At 30.9% G+C, this 20,151-nt stretch overlaps 1 protein-coding gene across 1 annotated transcript in view; it reads right to left on the minus strand.

Moving 5' to 3' along the window:
* LOC118185857 (cell surface glycoprotein MUC18-like) overlaps positions 1 to 20,151 on the minus strand; it is a 1,126,921-nt gene that overhangs the window by 571,789 nt on the left and 534,981 nt on the right. The gene's annotated exons all lie outside the window — the stretch shown is intronic.

Raw genomic sequence — 20,151 nt, forward strand, 5'->3', positions numbered from 1 at the left:
AATCTGATGTGTACACCATATGACTTCCTTGTACGGAATATTAAATTATACGCTTTTTTTCTTGCATTACATTTAAACTTATTGGATTTAATTAAATCTAGCTCGTTGATAGCGCACAAACCAAAAAAGAATAAATGCACTCTTTAAAATTCACTATATTTGTTTACCATAGCGACACTCAGGCGGTAGGTTCACATAACAGCGTTACCTTTCATTCATTTTAGAACTCAAAATAGACAAAATTTATATCATCTTAAGAATTATCTAATCTTTGCCCCATGTTCAACTAAATTACTATAACCAATCTAAAACGATGTATAAAAGAAATTAAACAAATCAAACAAACAAAAAAAAAGCAGTTTTTTCACAGTTGATTCAGTATTTCTCATTCAATTAATTCAGTTCTCACTTCGCGATAAGGCAAAAATACATAAAATCTCAAAATATCTACATTAAAATTTACGAAGTAAATCTTAAACACTTATTTCCTCAAATAAATTCCAGAATGGCTTAAGCATGATTGAATTCGCAATAATAAAAGAAAGCGTTATCTTTGATGTTGTGAAGCATACTTTCTCTAGGGTGGCATCAGATCTACTATTCTGCCAAGCTTCAAATGTAAATAAACATTGCCGCCATGGCAAAAATAACTAGGCTTAGTGGCACTTAAACAACTATTAAATTGTTGATAATTCTGCAAATATTGCATGTAGATTTACGAAAGGCATAAACACTTTAATCGTAAACTAAGAACAGTATAATTCAATCATTTATAAAGCAAAAAAGGCACAATTTACAAACATATAAGAATACAGAAACTGAGATCACTGAGCCGAGTGACAGAGTGGATACATATATACATATATTTATATACGTTTGGTGCGGCCGATTGCAACCAAAATACGAGTTTCACATCTACATGTTATAGCAGTCCTATATATAAAATTTCAACATTCTGAGGCAACTCGTTTTCGAGTTGTGTGAGATACGTACGTACATACGTACGTACAGATGCCATGAAAAATTCTGGCTAGAATTCATTTTAAATCAGTTTTACAAATTTTGTGGGGGAAAAGAGTCATTTATTCTGTCCTTACGTACGGATGTCACCAAAAATATTGTTAAACTGCGTTCGATACATATATACATATATTAAATGTTGTATGAACTTAAATCCATTTAGTGCGAATACAAGTTATTATTACTTGCGCAATTGCTGCAAAGTTAGTTAATAATAATTTATTTCCTAAACCGTAATGGATATTTTCATTGAAATATGATACCTGAAGTTTTCCCTATTATAATACTTCTTTTTTACTTCGTACAAGGAAGTGAAAATGCTAAAATATAATATTTGCTTCATTTAAAACATTTTTGCAACTGTAAGTATAGGTTTAGAACCAACGGTTACGAAACTAAAGGCCGAATAAGGCCTTTCGTAGCATGGTGTATAATACAATTCATGAAACTTCTATAAAACTAAATTTATATCTGTCCAATGCAAAATAAGAACTCATCTGTTTAACTTAATTTTATGCTTTGTTAAATTCATTACTTGATGCTTTACAGAAAATTAAATTAAAATTTCCCTACGTTCAATTTTAAAGACGAATTGCTTAATGAAAACATGATAGTGAAATAAAAAAGGTACTGGAGATAATGTAATTTCGACTGAATGAAAATTTCTTAAAATTGTAACACAACTTCTTCTCTATGAATACATAAAATTAGCATCCGTACACTTGACTCGTATCTCTGCGAAATAGAAGAGCGTCGCCAGTTAATTAAATTTGTTCAAAAGTTACTTATAAACTACTTATTTAAATTTATTTTAGCTCAACTAATATTTTCCCTATTTGTTTCTGAGATTGGATTTAGAAGTGAGAAAATGTATGTATTATACATACATACAGGTACCTCAAATACACGTAAACACGTACATGTATAAATATAACCGTTTATTCAAACAGAATACGTAAAGCTAAAGATAATAAGAAAATTGCATAAAAGTATGGATAATAATTAATTACATTATTTTTCGTCTGCGTTAAAAATAAAAATGGATATTTTTACTTCATAAGAATGAAATTTATGGAAAATATGCTTGGAAGATGCAGTTGTTGAAAGAACTGTATTTTTTAAATCTTTATTCTAAACTGCTGTAGTTTGAAATAGATTCGAAACTAATTAGAAAGTTTACAATTATATGGTTTGGTTCGTTTTATTTGATTATGAGGAACCACACTGGGGTATCTCCATAAGCGAAGGTATGACTTCGTGGAGGACTTTTAAAGTAACGGTTTTACTGAGCAAAGATTTTAATTCATTGTTTTTCCTGAATTATAGTTACCTTTTAAAATTAGACAAAAGTCGTAGTCGTTTTAGACTGTCGTATATTCTGAGGCAGAAAAATGTCTATTAGGTAAAAAAAAAATTCAGGTCCATCTTCTTCAGGAACAATGGGTAAAAGAATGCAAAAGCAAGCAAATCACCTACTTTCGAGGAAAAAATAATGAAACGGGAAAAAGCACAGGTATTAGAATTTTGGAAACTTTAGCGAGATCTAGACTGGAACTTGAAAACTTTGACGAGAACTAGACAATAAAGATTTTATGAATTTAAAGGTGAATTGGATGGTGATTGAAAGGTGACCTGGAAATCATATCTAACCTCTCTTTGATAGCTTTCGAAATAGTAGAGTTATTTAAATTATGCCCTAATCTATGTTTTTTTTGGGTGGGGGTGGGGGTGGGGGAAGGCTAACTTTTAATTTGGCGTGTTTTCCTCTCAGTTATATGTTTTAATTATCAAGGACACAACGAGAAATAATATTCAAAAAGCCGGCTGCAGATTTATAAACAGTAAAATTCAGAAACATTTAAATTTTCTTCTGAAACAAAATCTAAGACATTATATTACTTGCATTTTAGCATTAGCTAAAATAATGACACATATTTCAAATGAAAAATTCAACACGGATGTATTTTGCTTCTGAGTGTACGAATGAGTTGGCTTTGAAATAGATGCAAAGAATATTTAACCCTGCCAAATATGATCATCTGCTGATGAAAAGAGGGGATTGCGTTTCATTATTTTAATAAACGTAAAAAATAACTGTTTCATTTATTAAAATAATAAGTTACTATACATTTAAATTAACCTAGTTTTTTCTTTTATTCATTAGAGAATTTTGATTACATATTATCATTATTGTAGACGTTTCACAACAAACTTTGGTTTTTGTATTGTATTTTTTTTATTTTGGAAATTATAAATATAATTTTTCCTAAATCTTATATTAGAGAAGTTGAATGTGCGTGCCTAGTTGCCATTCTAAACTACTAAACAGCGGTTCTAACATCGTAACCAGTTGAGATTACAAACATAAAAAAGATTATATTTAAAAATATCAATATGCGCATAAGAAAATCAAAATAAATTGATATTTCAATTTCGAGCCCCTGCAGAGGTATTCAGGGAATCAATGTTTACGTTTACAAGCAATAGTTTCGAAAATGAGAGTAAATAGTTTGAGAGAGATCACTGATAAGTCAAAAACGCTTAGTTGTCTCCATACCCTGGACGAGTTAACATCAATATTAACACATAAAAAAAATATTCGAGACTGATTATTGGAGTCTAAATACAATGGCTGAACGTTGGCCAGGACACATATACGTTGGTTGGTCATTTTACTTTATTTACTGCATTATTCGAGTCATTAGATAAATGGGGGGTATTGGCTAAAATCAGAAAAGCAGCTGATCGTGTGAAATTTTGGTTTGGTCTCTGATGAAAAGTCTTACCGCAACTGATATTTCATTTTTAATGGCGTTTTTTCAGTTTAATTTTTGCTTTCTAGGTTTGCTAACCATAAAGAATAAAAATATTCCATGCACTTTTCTTACTTTCTTTAACACAAAATGTATTCAGAAACGTGCATAAAAATATTCCAATTTTCCGTTAATATTGTGTCATGTTACGTAATCTAAGTGTTCAACATAATTTGCTACAAATTACTAACATCGTAAGTTGTAACGAAAGCTTATTTTTGCTGACAAAATTAAACTAATAAGTAATACATAGTAAAAACGTTAATAAATCAATTCAATTGCATATTAAAGTGCCCATAATGTAGGCTTTTGCAAATACATCCCTAAGGGTTAAAGAATGTTACGATTGTCTTTTATAGCGAGAAATGATAAGTGGAGCAAAATGAGCATTTTTAAATAGTAGCATTTTAATTACACAAAAGTACCGGGATAATAAGCATTATATTTTGTCAGTATACTTTATCATTATTTTCCCCGCGAGAAACGTTGCCATGGAAGTAAATAATTTTAATAGACTCTTACGACATTACAAGCTGCCTTTTGCAATTATCCAGGAACCTTTTAAACAGAAACGTTTTCTTTTTAATATTAGAACGAAATAAATTTCTCCTAACATTGCTCTGTATTGTATAAGCTTTTCATTAATTTGTAAAATTAGCTCAATTCATGGTATAAATTCACTTTCCTATTCATGATGTCTTCTTTTATAATAAGAATTTGTGATATATATAGAACTTATCTGTTTATTCAATTACTATTAGATAAACATCACTGAAATTATTCAAACCAAACAATTGTTTCAGTCTTTCCGAACTCAAATTTTAACTTCCAATATTTTTTTTTTAAATTACTGAAAGGTTTCATGATAAATATTTCGCTATTTACACGACTTTATTTAACTTAGTTTTGCTTATGATTTGAATTAAAACGAGAAATGTTTAACTGCCTTCTAATAATACGATTTTTTTGGAAACTACCACAACGATGACAACAAAGTATTCTGCCGGAACTGTGCCAAAATCTGGTATAAACCATCGGATAGATACAAAATTAGATTAAGTTAATTGATTAAGGCAAAACAATCCAAGGGTTGTTTGCCTATGAAAATATATGCATTCTCTAAATCGAAACGTACTTTAGTAACACATACGGAAAATTGCGAAATCTCCCACTCAGCTAGCCTTTTTCCCAGGGTTTCTAACCCTTTTTTTTCTCAGTACCCGATGACTTTACCACTCAGCTTCTTGTGGGCCTTCGGAGAGTTCGAAATATTATTTTGCGTATGAGTATGGTAGAATGGTAAAACTTCTACTATTATTTGTTGGAATTTGGAGGTTTATCAGAAACTGTCTGAATTTTTAGCTATACTGAAATTGTCGGCAATCGTCAGTTTTTAAATACAAATATTTAATTTCTACAGCCAGGTTCAAGAGATGATGAGATAGCGTTTCTAAATCAAAGAGCATTTTAAAGGAACTAAAATGTACAGAATAAAAGAGATGGAAATCTTTTAAAATTACTTAAAATACGTTTTAATTAAATTGACTATAATGTAGAAAATAATTTTTTATCCATCATAATATTATTGTCAGAGAATAAAAAGTAATTTGTGAAGCTACCATATTCCCGGATTCCATTAGGACATTACTATAGTTTATTTTAGTAATAGAAATGGCATTGCAGAATAATATACGTAATAATAATTATATTCAGTTTGCTTAAATTTCTTTATTACAATTCCCATTTTTAATACATCTGTGCAAGCAGGTATTATTTTATTTTTAATTTTATATGACCAGAAAATTTATGATAGTTAATTTTCAAAAATTTTTACTATATTGAACTAAAATCCTTCTAACTTAAAAATATTCTTTTACAGATTTTTTATATTAATAATTGTATTATATTCTATATATTTTGTACATTTTATGTATGTATTAGCACTTTTGAATTCTGCAACCTGTTCTATATCATTGTAAATAATTCTGACTTACGCAAAACAAAATAGAGAAAACTAAATTCAAATGAATGTATTCTTTTGCTTTACGAATGTGAGGCATAATTTTGAATATAATTAATAAATGATTCAAAATATCAAAAACAAATGTTAATGTATTTTTATATTAACAAAAATGCAACTTTGTATCTTAAAATAAATAAATGATCATAAAATGTTATTTTTACCATAAAAATTTAGGACTTATATATTCAAGGCAACTTATTTCGCAGTTACATACATTATCAGACATTGTATGCGTAAAAATAAAATTGTTGCATAAAATAAATCATATATAGTAGTTTTAACTGCTATCCAAAGTAACTTATACGGCTTTTTTTAAGGATAATTTTTAGTGTTCCTGTGAGTGAACAATCCTTTTCTAAATTAGAGATTATTAAAAAAAATCAATATTTTTGGACACACAGGCAAGTAACGGAGCTCAAAATTTGAAATCTTTGATTTCAATCCTAAAACTTAGCTTAGGATTAAGCGATTCCAAATGTATAATATTTATATAGAAATGTAAACAAATCACAAGAAACAAGGTAATTTAAATACGTACACAAGCTAATCAACATTTCAAAATATAAACGTGCGTTTTCTTCCTTGAATTTCAGTGTTATTGACTAAAATAAAGAGTTTGTGAGAGATTCTTGTAAGTCAATAAGCTTATAAATAGACGCAGTGGGAGTATATATAGCTAATATAAGATGAAAACTCAAAATTGAACCCATAGAGAAAAAAGCGATAGCTCGCCAGTAATGTGACATTTCAGAATGTTAACTATCATTGCAGCCTGTTAAACAGCACAAACTAGTACAGTTGAAACTGCTATGTTCTTATAAAACAATGAAATTGCTGAACATTGCGTGGTTGAAAGAAACAGTAATAAGCTTTACGGCATTATTATTACCCAACCAATTTCAAAGATTAAAATCAGAAAAAATAATTTTTGCAGTTCTTCTTCATTGTCTTCTTCATAATAGATGCAGATATTTTTTAACATGTGCAATATTTCACGCATCCTGCATATATTGTAACACATATATATAAAGAAAGAGAGAGAACCAGGTTCTTTTCACTTAGGTTAGGTAAGATCATTTGAATACAATAAAGCATATGAGGGTTAAATTCTTAAGGGTAGAAATAACTTCGGGGAAGATTTGCTAAGTGGCTCATTTTATGTAACACACGGGAAAATCTATGAAAACCAACCACGCAGGCAGCATGCCCTCTTGGATTCAGGCCCGAATCGAACTCCCAGTATTCAATGATTCGGCCACTTGCTAGACAGGTTTCTTTCTGGAGCCAGAAGCATGAAATATCAACTGTGCCCTCAATATTAAAACTACGAAGTATTAAAGATACCGAATGTTTACAGTAATACAGTAATTTTGAATTACTAAATTTGTTTGTTAATTAAATAATAATATATTTTCAACTTACTTTATAACAGTTCCTGTGTTAAATATCTTTTAATGCAAAAGTTGCTTCTTTTATTTAAGTATCAATAACATTGCTACTCCACGCTGTTCTGAACTTCCTTATGATGATGTATGTAGTATTCCTATTTATCGCCGATTTTAAATTTAATTTTTAATGATTTTTAAGAGGCACTGGAGCCAATTAAATTAGTTTAATTGAAATAAAATATTTTTATAGCGTGACGATGTACTGAGTTTTTTATTTGTTAGCTAGTAGAATGCTTATTTAAATGTTGTAGGTAAAAAAAGAGAGATGTTTATTTCTGGGCATAGTTCTTAAACTGGGAGTATTTCCTAAAGTGGTAAAATGTGTTATAAACCTAATTTATCAAGCAATATTTTAAAAGTAAAATTCAGTTTACCTACTTTATCAATTCATTTATAAATTTCATGATCTGAAAGTGTTATTTATATTGACTTCATTTGCACAGTGTTTTTTTAATAAATATTTAATTTACCAACCTAAAATTGAAAAAGGATATTTCAAAGAGTATATAGGTATATATCAGTTCTGATGATGTGCATTTACATTTCATTTTGATGTAGAAGAAGAATAATTAACAGCAAAACCGAATTCTGCATTTGCTAATATTTATGCGGCTAAAATAACATATTAGAAGTTAATAAAAGAAAACATAAAATAAAACCTGACTTAAAAAAAATTTATTTAAATTATTTAATTTCGGAATCGCATGGGAAGAACGCCATTTGTTCCTCATCCTCTTATTTATTTGTTTCTTTGCTTCAAAATCCATTTTCCGGTATTTTTTTTTTTTTTTTTTTTTTTTTTTTAAGTGTGTGTGTTTTTTTTATTTTATAAAGTCAAGTATTCTTTTATTATCCTTAAGCACGACATATTCCCGAATACTTCTACCCCCCCCATACATATGCTGCTATTTCCTTTGATCGACCTTTTTGATATGTAGGAAGAAATTTATTCCTGAAACTTAGTTTGTACAAAAAAAAACAGTACGTGTTTACTAATTTAAAAAACATTTATTTTTGCTCTACAATGAAGGAGACAAGAAAATGTTAACAATAAAACATAAAAAATATGTGAAAATTAAAATTTGCTAACTAACAAAATCAAACGTTTTTGCAACACACTGAAAATGGACACGGATTTTGTTTATGACGAATTGGATAAAAAAAGGAAGGATATCAGATTTTGACGGTTTCCTAAAGAGGTGTGTTAAGGTTTTTTACGCTCCTGCTGAGCTCGCTATTTACCAGTCTCGTATTGCACTGAGTTTTGCTAACCAATTTTTTTTTCATTTTAGCTTTGTTATGATGTAACAATTTCTTAGCACTTATCCATCTTCAGTTCAACCGCAAAATCACAAATATTTTTAAAATAGCATAGCAGCATATGTTTAAAATTCCCGATGCAATTTAAGTATATAATATTTTCAGATTTTTTTCTGTCTGTTTTTAGTTCATCATAGCAATCTTCTTTTTCTTTGTAAGATGGCTTACAGAACTTTTTTGTCTTTTTATTATAACCGTTTTGTGCATTAACTTTTTTTATTAAATATCACGTTCTTTGCACTTGCACCACATAAAACTCAATTGAATTGCTAAATCATAAAATATTTGAAAACATACTTACATACATATATACATGCAGATTTCTTCATTGCTTAATTTCTTTATACATAATACAGGCTGATAATATTTGGTGGCAAAAATTTGAAAAGTGATTTGCAGTTTATAGTCAACCGATACAAAATCCCATTTGGAGACTAATAGCTGAGCTAAAAAATTATAATATGTATTTTTCAAGGCTGCGATGTAAAATATTTATTATTTTCTTTTGAAAGGCCTTACTTAAAATAACAGAATTATAGCTCAATCTGTAAAATGTAACCCTTTTCCAATACTGCATATACACCATATCTATAAAAGATATTATTCGGTCTTTATTCTATCACTAGCGGAAGTACCCGATGCTAGTGGAGTTAGTCCGAAAGTAATGCATCTAAACAACAGAGAGAACTATACCGCTGTAATCCTTCTCTAATAACGATGAAAAAATACGATTCATATTCATACATTTTTCAGTATGATGCGATAGTGAACCTACGTAAAAAATTCTATAGAAAAATAAGGTAATTCTTTCTCAATATATCGGCAGCAATGGCACGCAGTTTTTAATGATGTTTATCTTTCTAATCAAAGGGTCGTAAAGGCTTAAGTTCCATCCAATATTTCACCTATATTCAATTTTAGTCCATTAAATGTGGCAAAAAAATATCATAATTGATCAAAAATCAATAATGCGAACAAACAAAGACACAAACAGACATTCTTTTATATGTATAGATTTTGTAAAATTTACCAATTTTTGATTAACAAACTCTACGATTAAAAGAGTAGTAGCAACACTTTCCGAAATAAAGCATTTTTATTTCCAAAGCGCGACACTGTTGCCACTCGGAGAAATGAATGCGAAAACTAGCGCTTTCAGAGTTTTTAATTAATATTTTGGCTGATTAAAGTCTTAGGATGATGGGAATAGCCGAAATGGCTTCCCACGAATTTTTGGAATCCGGAATAATGTATTTAATGTTTGGCAATGAATTTTTTTCATCGTAAGCGAGCAGTGGCAACAACTTTCGAAATAAAGCAGATTTTCGTCTCCAGCTTACGAGACTGTTGCCCTCGGGAAATGCGAACTATCCTTTTTCCGAGTTTTTAATTAATATCTCTGATTTTAGCTATTTTTCTTTAGGAAAAATGTGGATGTCGAACTTTTCCAGGAGCCAGAAAAGAATGGTAGAAAGTTTGGTGACGATAGCTATAGTAGTGACTGAGTTATTAGAGGACAAACATGTACATAGATAGTCAGTCAGAAGTTTGGCTATTTTTAAATTTCAGAAAACGACTTCGTCATTATATAATATATTATACATTTTCTACAGTTATATTTAACAAAAGTTTATATTCATCATTCTAAACTATAAAACACGTTTATAAATCATTCTAAACTATAAAACATATCATTCTAAACTAAATGAAAATAGTTTAGAATGTGTTTGGCATATTAAATAGTTTAGAATGTGTTTGGCATCAAAAATATAACAAAAAATGAGATTAAAAATAAGGAAAAATATGTTTGTTGCAGACAGAAACTGGTTTGTATCTTGCTTTGAGTTTTTAGTGAAAAAGCGCAAATTAGGGTCTCCATAACACATTTTTACTATTTTTTAACTGATGCTTGTCTCTGCGTCTGTATGTGATGATTTTTTGTTCGCGAAATCTCCTAGTTGAAACTTCCTTAATTTTCCATTTCCTGTATTTAAGGTTTTTATGTTTACATAAACAGTTTAGATTTAGGGAAAAATCGGACAAACGGAAGTGATACTTTACTTGAAGCCTATAAAGATCTGTTTATATTAATGGGACTTTGAGCCCAAGAAAGGTACATAAAGTTGACATTACCGTGAAAGCGAAAACACTTGATGTGGAAGATCACGATCTCCCGCCCAGTTCCTGTTAAGACATAAAACTAGTGGAATAGCAATGAATTTCAAGTAATCTATGACTATCGGTGGATCGTTTGCAAATAAAATGTAATTTGTTTATAAACTTTATGGCTCAAAGTTAAATAAATAATACATATTTTTTATTAATTTTTCCGATTCAATGGACATTAACAATAATGCGTGCTCATGTGCATATCTGCTCACTTGCTTTGATTTGAAAATATAGCATCGATCGTAGTATATCGAGTAGTCATATAGCATTTAGGATTCATAAATTTATGACAAAACAATCATAAAACTCCCGATATAAGGTTAAGTGTTTCTATACATTTCGCTATATCAGTGGTCTAAATCCGGTGGCCCGCATGCTATCCCCGAAGCAATTTTATGCGGCTCGCGAAAAGTATCCTTTAAGACAGTTAGCTTTGTTACGATTCCAAGAAAAGTTAAAATTTTGATGATTTTGTATCCGATTTTACATTATTTTCATGGCTATCAAAAACGAATGGGAGATATGTCTCAGAAATTTTACAAATGCAATTTATCAATATATACTGTGATATAAATCTTATTTAAAGATATGATGATACATATTTGATGAAAGTCTTTTCCTGCCTGTCTAAAGATATATAGATATATATTTTCATATATATATATATATATTTTCATGTATATATATATATATATATATATATATATATATATATTATCATATATATATATATATATATATATATATATTATCATATATATATATATATATATATATATATATATATAAGGAATACATTTGTTTGAGAACTTCAAAGATTTTTGACTCTACATGAAAATTAAAGCTTTAAAAAAAAACATTTTGGCTTATGAGTATCTGCAGTTATTGATGATAAAGATAGGTTTTGTTAAATTTTCTTCAAGACAATAAATTTTATCAAAATCGAAACGGAATGACGTATCTTAGCTCTAGAAGTCAGAAATAAAGACGTTTATAATTATTATATCCAAATATATATTTTTCTCTATGTGCCAAAGGAAACTTTAATTAATAAAATAAGGATAACAGATTTTCATTATTATTTCTCAAGTTTCCTCCCTTCGGAATGTTTTCTAAATTTCTTTATCTTAAGTAAGTTATTTAGTGACTTATTCCATATATTAGATTCATTTAAAATAAATATCAGTAATAGTAACGAATAATAACATAATAATAAAGAATTTAATATTTAATTATCAATACTCTCACTACAAAGGGTAACTAACAAAATTGTTTTGCAGATAACAAACTCTAGATCTCAGACAGAAGATAACTCTAAATTAAAATTTGTTCCTCTTCGTTATTATTATTGCTGTTTATGCATGTTTTGGTAAATAATAGTAGTTAGTAAATAAAAGTTGAAATTTAATTAAAAAATTTTTCTGTAAAAATAAACTGCTTCAGAACGAGAGCTCGCCTTCATAATGAGCTTATTCTCGTTGCATTTGATATAATTTGAAGAATAAATTTAATGCTTATAAATGCAATATATTGTTCTTACTCACATACCTATTTTAAACTATTTAAACTATTTTAATATTATATTATTATTATTTCCTATCTTGTTCATTTGCGGTTTTGCAGCTGAAGATGATGGTTCGGTAAAACCATCGAAACTAGTCCTGTGAAAATTTTGTAGGTATAACGCTGATTTTTGTTGTTTGACATCTGAATTAGTATGAGAAGTATTGGTTTATGTCATAGTACATTTTTTAAGAAAGTCTGTTTAGTGCATCAAATTAATTATAACTTCCGGTTTATCAATTTAATCAAAACCTAATACGTTGTTCGTATGGATAATAAAAGTCTTAAACAGCAAAATTGAAAAGTTTTCGATTGTATTTTAATATAGTTTTTCGTCAAAGAGTGCTATTTTTTTTATGTGATTATGATTACGGCAAAGTTTCGAGGGCTATCTGCTTAAGGGGAGGGATGGCTTGCCTTCGTGGAGGAGAAACTGGTTCGTATATACGTTACACATGGAGAAAACCACGAAAGCGCACATGCAGTCCGTTCACGGGATTCGAACTACCAGTACTAAGCGACTTTACCGCTCGGCGATTGGTATGCCGCAAAGCGTACCTGTAAAGTATTTTTCGGTTGCATCCTATATTTTTCGGTTGCAAAAAGTTATGCGCTGGGCACGGCAGATTTTTTTTTTTTTTTTTTTTTTTTTTTTTTAAGTTTCAATAAGTAAATGAAAAATCTAAAAGCGTACAGACGTAAACAAAACGTACAAAGCTTGGCTTAACTTAGCTTCCCTTATTCTTATTTTGCTGCCTAACATTATAACATGAATTATTGCTTTCAGACTAACTAAACGTATACACTAAACCTCCGTAACACCCAGAGCCGAACGAAATATTTATTTGCTATGCTTTTTAGAGTACAGTTTCAAACTCAGAAGTAAGGAAATTACCTATAGCTACTAGCGCATTACACTTAATATAAAGTTTTTAGTTACAAAAACACTTTGAAATACATGCCTCAAATTCCCACTCCAGCTTGCTCTTCTTTGCCTAGCACAGCCTTCAGCAGAAAGCTAATCACCACCAACTCTCACTTTAGTCTGTTCCATTAAAATAGGACTGTTCCATTAAAATAGGAACTTCAAGATTATTTTCCTCCGTCGGATTTGAAACATAACCATGGGAACAACAGCTGCAGAAGAAAGGTCGAGTAGCTTAATTTTTTTTCTACATTTAATTTCCATTTAGCATGTTTTGATTATGCACAAAATTAAAATCACAACGAAGAATTCTGAATTATTCGGGCTATCGAAACTAATTTCAAGGCATTATTATCAGCTGATTTTCCAAGAAAAATGATTAATCCAAAATATTATTCTTTTCATTATATAAAAAGAGTTTAACAGTTAATATTACAAATGATACACTGGGTTTGTCAGCATTACACAAAAATGCCGCTAGTGAATGTTATCAATCAGAGTGCTGCCATATGTCTTTAATTTCTAAATAAAAGGTAGCTAAATAAATTAATAACATTCACATGATTATAACTTACATATTTTGCTTTTGCTTAGTACATTTCTATATACTAAATTAATTAATATTGGAAAGTTCAACATTATTAGTTATTCAAATATAATTTTAAGCAATGATTTCTTAACAACATCAAATTAAAAAGTTCTATTTCCAGAATTCTAAGTAATTGAGTTTGGAACATAGGTGTCTGATCTAAATCAGCTTTTAACTGCACGCGAAGAAATCTGACAAAATGCGCGAATAAAGGCTAACATGAACCACTGCCTCAAATGACGCAGAGAAAATAAAAGCTGTGCAGTGATGATGACATGAGTTACCATCGGAAATGAGCAAATGGACTTCGCAACAGCACTGAAGGCCTCTTTTGAAGTATCGGACTATAGGTCAACAGTTATCGATGCACATCCTCAAAGCGCTGCGGAATTACTGCGTAATAGTAGCGCTAGGGTTGTTAGTCCATCCGCTTTAAATACTGGCTGCACCCGCTATTTACACGTTACCTAATTTGCATTTTGTTGAAGGTCGATGGAGAAAATAAGAACAGAATATATTTAACATAAAATTAATTGTCTAATTTAAGACAACGATTTTAAGTTTTACTCAGAATTAAGCTTAATTTAAGTAATGTTCTATTTTGTCTGTGTTTCATATCCTACATATTCTCTGGGATAAAATTTAGGCAAATTAAAGCATACGCAAAAGTTCTTGAAAGCTAGAAATGGTTAAAAAGAAGATATGTTTTGCTGAGTGAAAAGATACTTTTGTTGTTTGTAATTCTGCTAGCACCGATCTGCCTCTTAGAATCGGTAGGTAACCACATCGAATCCCGTTGCCATCCAAGGTAAGTGCATCCTTCTATAATATTTAGCTAAGGATAAATGCCAAATATCCTATTGGGAAGATTTCGATAAATTTTGCAACCGAACTTCAAAGCAGGTCGCTTAATATTTGTCAATTTTTATCGATAAACAATCGATCTTTTAGTTTTGTAATTCTCGGTTTACTTGTAACCCCAAAAGTATGGTAAAATGACGATTGCTAAATTTAAACTCTGTGCTGTGTAATTTGATCACGGTCTCGCCGATAACGCGTCGGGATTTAGATAATAATTCTTGGCAAATTACAATTGAACATGCGTTTAAGAATAGCTAAGGGCCCTTGTGGTTAAGACTGCTCAACACTGGCAGTTCGATCCGGGCTCGACGCATACGAAACAGATTCCCGCATTCCGTTTAACGCATACTAACCACATGAATAAAAACCAGATTCACGTAGAAAATCTGCCAGGAAGACATCTTTGCTCTTAGACAGTCGTCGAGTGCTTTCCGATATTCAAATAAATATACAAGGAATGTTAATCATTAGAATTACGACTTAAATAAACCTACAAATTACAATTATAGAAACAACGTGCATCCGACGTTTTGTAAATTTCAATTTGTATATTTTAATATCAAATTATTTTAGGAGAAGACAAAATCGAATTAGGTTTTAAGCACATGTTGTTTTAAATATTGAATCCCAGTTTTCTGGGGAGATAATAATCTTCTATGACTAGTAAATAAAGAATCATAAGCGGGATCTTATGCATAGCAGATAAATGAACCAAGCGCACTATCCATAAATGCCAGCCTGGAAGCGATTATCCTTGAGTGGCTAATATAAGCATATGCTTAATTAGATATTCCATGATTTATGCAACAGAGATGTTAAACATCTAAACACCAATTCAATTAGTAACGCTTAACAGCACTGAGGAGAACATAGTACGTCGACACCTCACAAGCACCTCAAGTCTCTTTCTCTGCTACTCAGCCGCTGATTAAAATTCTAAATCCGAGCTCTCTAAATAATTAGCTGTTGCTCCGAAACTCACTCTTTAAGACCAGATAACAAATGCGGGGTAACGTGCTCTCAGCAACAAAATAGCAAAACCGTTACTACGTAGTACTATTTATTCTTACACCCATTCTTTGGCCGCTGGAGAAGAGTATAAAAAATTTCGATAATACCAATCGAAAGATAAAAGTCCCAGTTATTTATAGAGTTCTCTCCTAACTAACCAAATGGAAGTCTCTCTTTAAATCTTCCCCGAACTTAATTTTGCATAGGGGACGTGGATTTCTAATTAGGATGGAGAGGGGAAAAGTATTGCTCGTGTGAAAAATCGCCAAGTGTAGCCCCCAGAGGCACTTTCAATTAGGCAAAAGTCTCAATTAGGGGAAGGTGCAGTAAATTGAAAAGTAGAGGGAAATTTCAAAGACGGTCGCCTGAAGGTCTGTCCATTTCTTTCAGCATTCGTAACGGTGCAAAAAGTCTCCTTGAAAGGAAAAATTGAAACAAGAGTTGTAAATCTTGAAATGTAGAAGTGAAATGTGGTAGGAGTTGTTGTGAATATTTTAGAAGCTCTTACTTATTCATAAACGTCTTTTATCTCTTAAGTGCTTTGAGCACATGTTTTGGACGGTATCCTTTTGAAATTAAATATTTTGCTCATGTTTATAAAGCTCAAATTTTAAACACGTTTAAAAATTTTATGTTATAAAAAAGAGGAATGACATCATTTCAAAATGTGTAAACATTTATGCCAGTGTAAATTAGCATTTATTTATATTTGCTTTGCATTCATTTGGTTACGAATGTATTTGCTTTATGCTTTGAGCTTTCGTGAGTTCGTACATGCCAGGTGATTCAAAAATGACAAAAAAGTGAAAAGTTAATAATTCGAAAAGTAGAGGCAGCAAGACAATGTGGTTTTCACAGAAATTCACAAGCAGCACAAAAAAGACTTGACAGTTATTTTTTGTTAAATATTTTGTAGCAGAGTAGTTACTTTTTCATCAATAACTGGTGCTTTAGTTGTATTAGAAATTCGAACAGGGAAGTAACAAAGTTCGAAACGCAGCTAGAATTACAAGTGTTCGATGTGACACCATCATTCGTAAGAATACCTATCAGACATTGCACAGCATCGGTGAAGGTTCAGCTGCATCCTGTCATATGATGGCGAATAACTTCTTTCAGTTCAGTGAATAACGTCGGCCGACTTCTGTACACTCGTGATTTCCATTAGCTCAAAATCAAAAGTTACAAGGTGTAAGGTCTGGCAACACTGGTGGTCATTCATGCAGAGAAGCGCGGCTAAGACTATATTCCTCATGCTAGGCAAGACTTGCACCAAAATACTTCATCCTCCATTGATGTTGCACCATGCAGCATTTGCCACTGTAGTAACAAAGTGAAGGGCATTGTGTTAAAAATTACTGCATAATGTCCGACTTCATTGAAAACAGTTTAAAATGTTTCACTGCATACTTCGTCAAAGAAAAAAGGAGTGTGTAATGAATGACACTGCTAATAACAAACACGCTATTTTCTATTCTGTGTACAAAGGGAGATCCACAATCGCTTATAGGTTCTCTGTTGCTCAGATAGATCTGCTGTGTGCATTTCCACTTAAGCAAGTGCGCTTCATCGGTCCACAAGACGTTTGACAGCCAGTCTCCACTCCTTTCCCTTTGTTGTAAAGGACCACTTTGCAAATCGATGATGAAATAGGTTAGTTTCATTTCCTGTACATGTTTCATTTTGTAAGAATACATTTTGACGATGATCTTAAACGCTTGTCGCAATGTCCCGTAAGAAAGCAGATCCCCGGTACTGTTGTAACGCATCTGAAAATTAAAATATTACTATCTGGCAGTAATCCTATTAAGAACAAAATCCCATGTCTTTCTGTGAAAATCGAATCGTGTTAATGCCTATATTTCTCAAGTTGTTGAAATTGTACTTTTCCTGTTACTTTTGGATTACATGGCAGTTGCTTTGTATTTTGCATTTCTTTGTGTTGCAAGCTGGATGTATTCATTTTGCATTTTGTTGATATGATTGTAATCATTTTTGAACAAGAAATTTTTATTTGCAGAATCACACACTTAACGCACCGGCGATTGTATTATATCTTCACACTGGAACTTCGAAGTGTAAATATGAGCGTGTGTGTGTATTTGTGTCAGTTTTTTACCTTGTGTTATTTTATTATATATACTCTGTGCCAGACGTTTACAGACTCAAGTAAATTACATATTTGAGAAAAATTATAAATGTATAAAATCACGCAATTAAAATATGTTTATTTAAAACACACGGGCCATGCATCTGAGAAAATATTTAACAAAAATATAAATTTATGCTTTAGAAAAAAAAATAGAAAACAATTGCATCCTTAAAAGCTTATAGATAAATGTAATTTTTATGCAAATTGGTTACCAACAATCATGATGAGGAACTTGAGCCTGTTATTCAAGCCCTCATTCAAACCTCCAATTTATAAAAGAAGAAAGGTCATTTGAATAGCTTTTAAGCATGCCTAAATTTACGCAAATTTATATTGTTGAAATTAATAGGAATCCGAACTTTAAATTGCTCGTTAGGTCTGCTAAAGAACTTTTGAAACTTCTGAATCGATTTGCAAGAATGATTTATCGTGTAATGTCCCGTAATACTCTAGGTCAACCAAAACCACGTTCAGGAATACCGCAAGTCACGGATAGTCGCTGCTATAGATGAATACAAAGAATGGAGCACAGAAAAGTCGGTTCGCCAAATTAAACTGATTTTGGATTGCAAATATCCAAAATCACTGTTCATAAGCGAATCAAGGAATCCGGTTACATAGATTCACGTAAAAAAGGCTATCATAAATGAATAAAATGTCAAAGGATCCGTAACCACATGGCATATGGTGACAAATAGATCTCTGTAAGTTTCAGTGATGAAAAAAAGGGAATCTAAGTGGTCCTGACGGGTATTCATATTACTGGAATGACTTACGAAAAGAGCTTCGAAGCTATTTCATTAGTCACAGTGAAGATGGATCTGTTATGATGTGGACAGCTTTCGGTTTCAACGGGACAGTGGGTTTCACCTTTCTAGATGGTCGGCAAGATTCGTATAAATACATGGAAATACTAAAAGACCATCTTATGTCATTTGTCGAAATCAACTGGAGGACAAAATTGGGTATACCTGCAGAACAATACTCCCATTCCTACCTCTAATGTTACAAAAAATTACTTTGGACGTGACAAATGTCACTGTTCTTTTATGGCCACCAATGAGCCCCGATCTTAACACGATCGAGAAGGTGTGGGGTATTATGTCTCGGAGAGTTAACAAGAATGAAAGGAAGCTTTCTTCTGTGATTGCTTTAAAAGCAGCCATCGACAGTGCACGGTGAAATTACTCTTCATTAAAAAATTGCACGAATTCAAACTTCTTATGAACTTCTTATTCTGATTGAATTTATAGTTTCAAGCATACTTACCTGATTTTACAATTTTTATTGCGCATTCGATTCTTTTAGAGCATGCTGTTTGATTAAAAATAATCTAAGCAATCGCTGTTTCGTTTCTATGGTATTCATACAAATCATACAAACATTTGAACTATATTTCACGTCATTTTGAATAACATCGTATATCCATTGACAACACTGCTTACTTTTTGTCATCTGTTATTTAGATTTAGAAATTTTACCTGTTTGTGGTATCAGAAGACATTAAAATCTCAACGAGCAGCTCTTATTGTTCGAAGAAATATTTATAATGAATTAGTCGATTTAAAATTGCTGTCTCTTTATAAACATTTGCAGATATTTTCATCTGCTGAATTAAATGGAAAATAGATGCTAATATTGCAGTGGAGTTACGAACTTCATTCTAAGTCTAAACACTTATTCTGTCACTATTAAACTATTAAAAATGCCAAAGTAAAAACAATCCTTAAACATCACAAATTATTAAACGGCTATTTTTTACAATATATACTTTGAAAGTGTCTTCTGCTTCTAATTTCATATTTACTGCAAATGCCCATTAAAGAAGAGCGAAATCTTTAATATTGTTTTTTCAAAGAAAATTCAGAAGTTCAAAAACCATCCGTGAATTACGTCCTTTAAAGAATCACAATTTCATTTTCAGATGTGCTTCATATTTCCAAAAAATAATAATTATTCATATAAACAGACTATACTCATATAAACAGACTATACTATAAGTTCCATATGAATGGAACTTATAAAAAGGTCCAAAAAACGTTTAGCCATCCTTAAGTTAAATATGCAGTGCAATATAAACCTTGAAGCAGAAAACTCTCTTTCAGCGAATTAAGATATAATAATAATTGTTTTAAATCGATTGGTAAATAATGAATATTCTCTCCTTGTTCTAACACGACAGCATGCAATGTATCTAATCTTTCGCATTGTGGTAGAGAAGGAGAGGAGGAAGGGGTTGTTTGGTTTGGTTTATTTG

The sequence above is a fragment of the Stegodyphus dumicola genome, chromosome 7, assembly GCF_044657685.1.
Source record: "Stegodyphus dumicola isolate Sdum_Otavi_A_Nest chromosome 7, ASM4465768v1".
Classification (NCBI taxonomy): Eukaryota; Metazoa; Arthropoda; class Arachnida; order Araneae; family Eresidae; genus Stegodyphus; species Stegodyphus dumicola.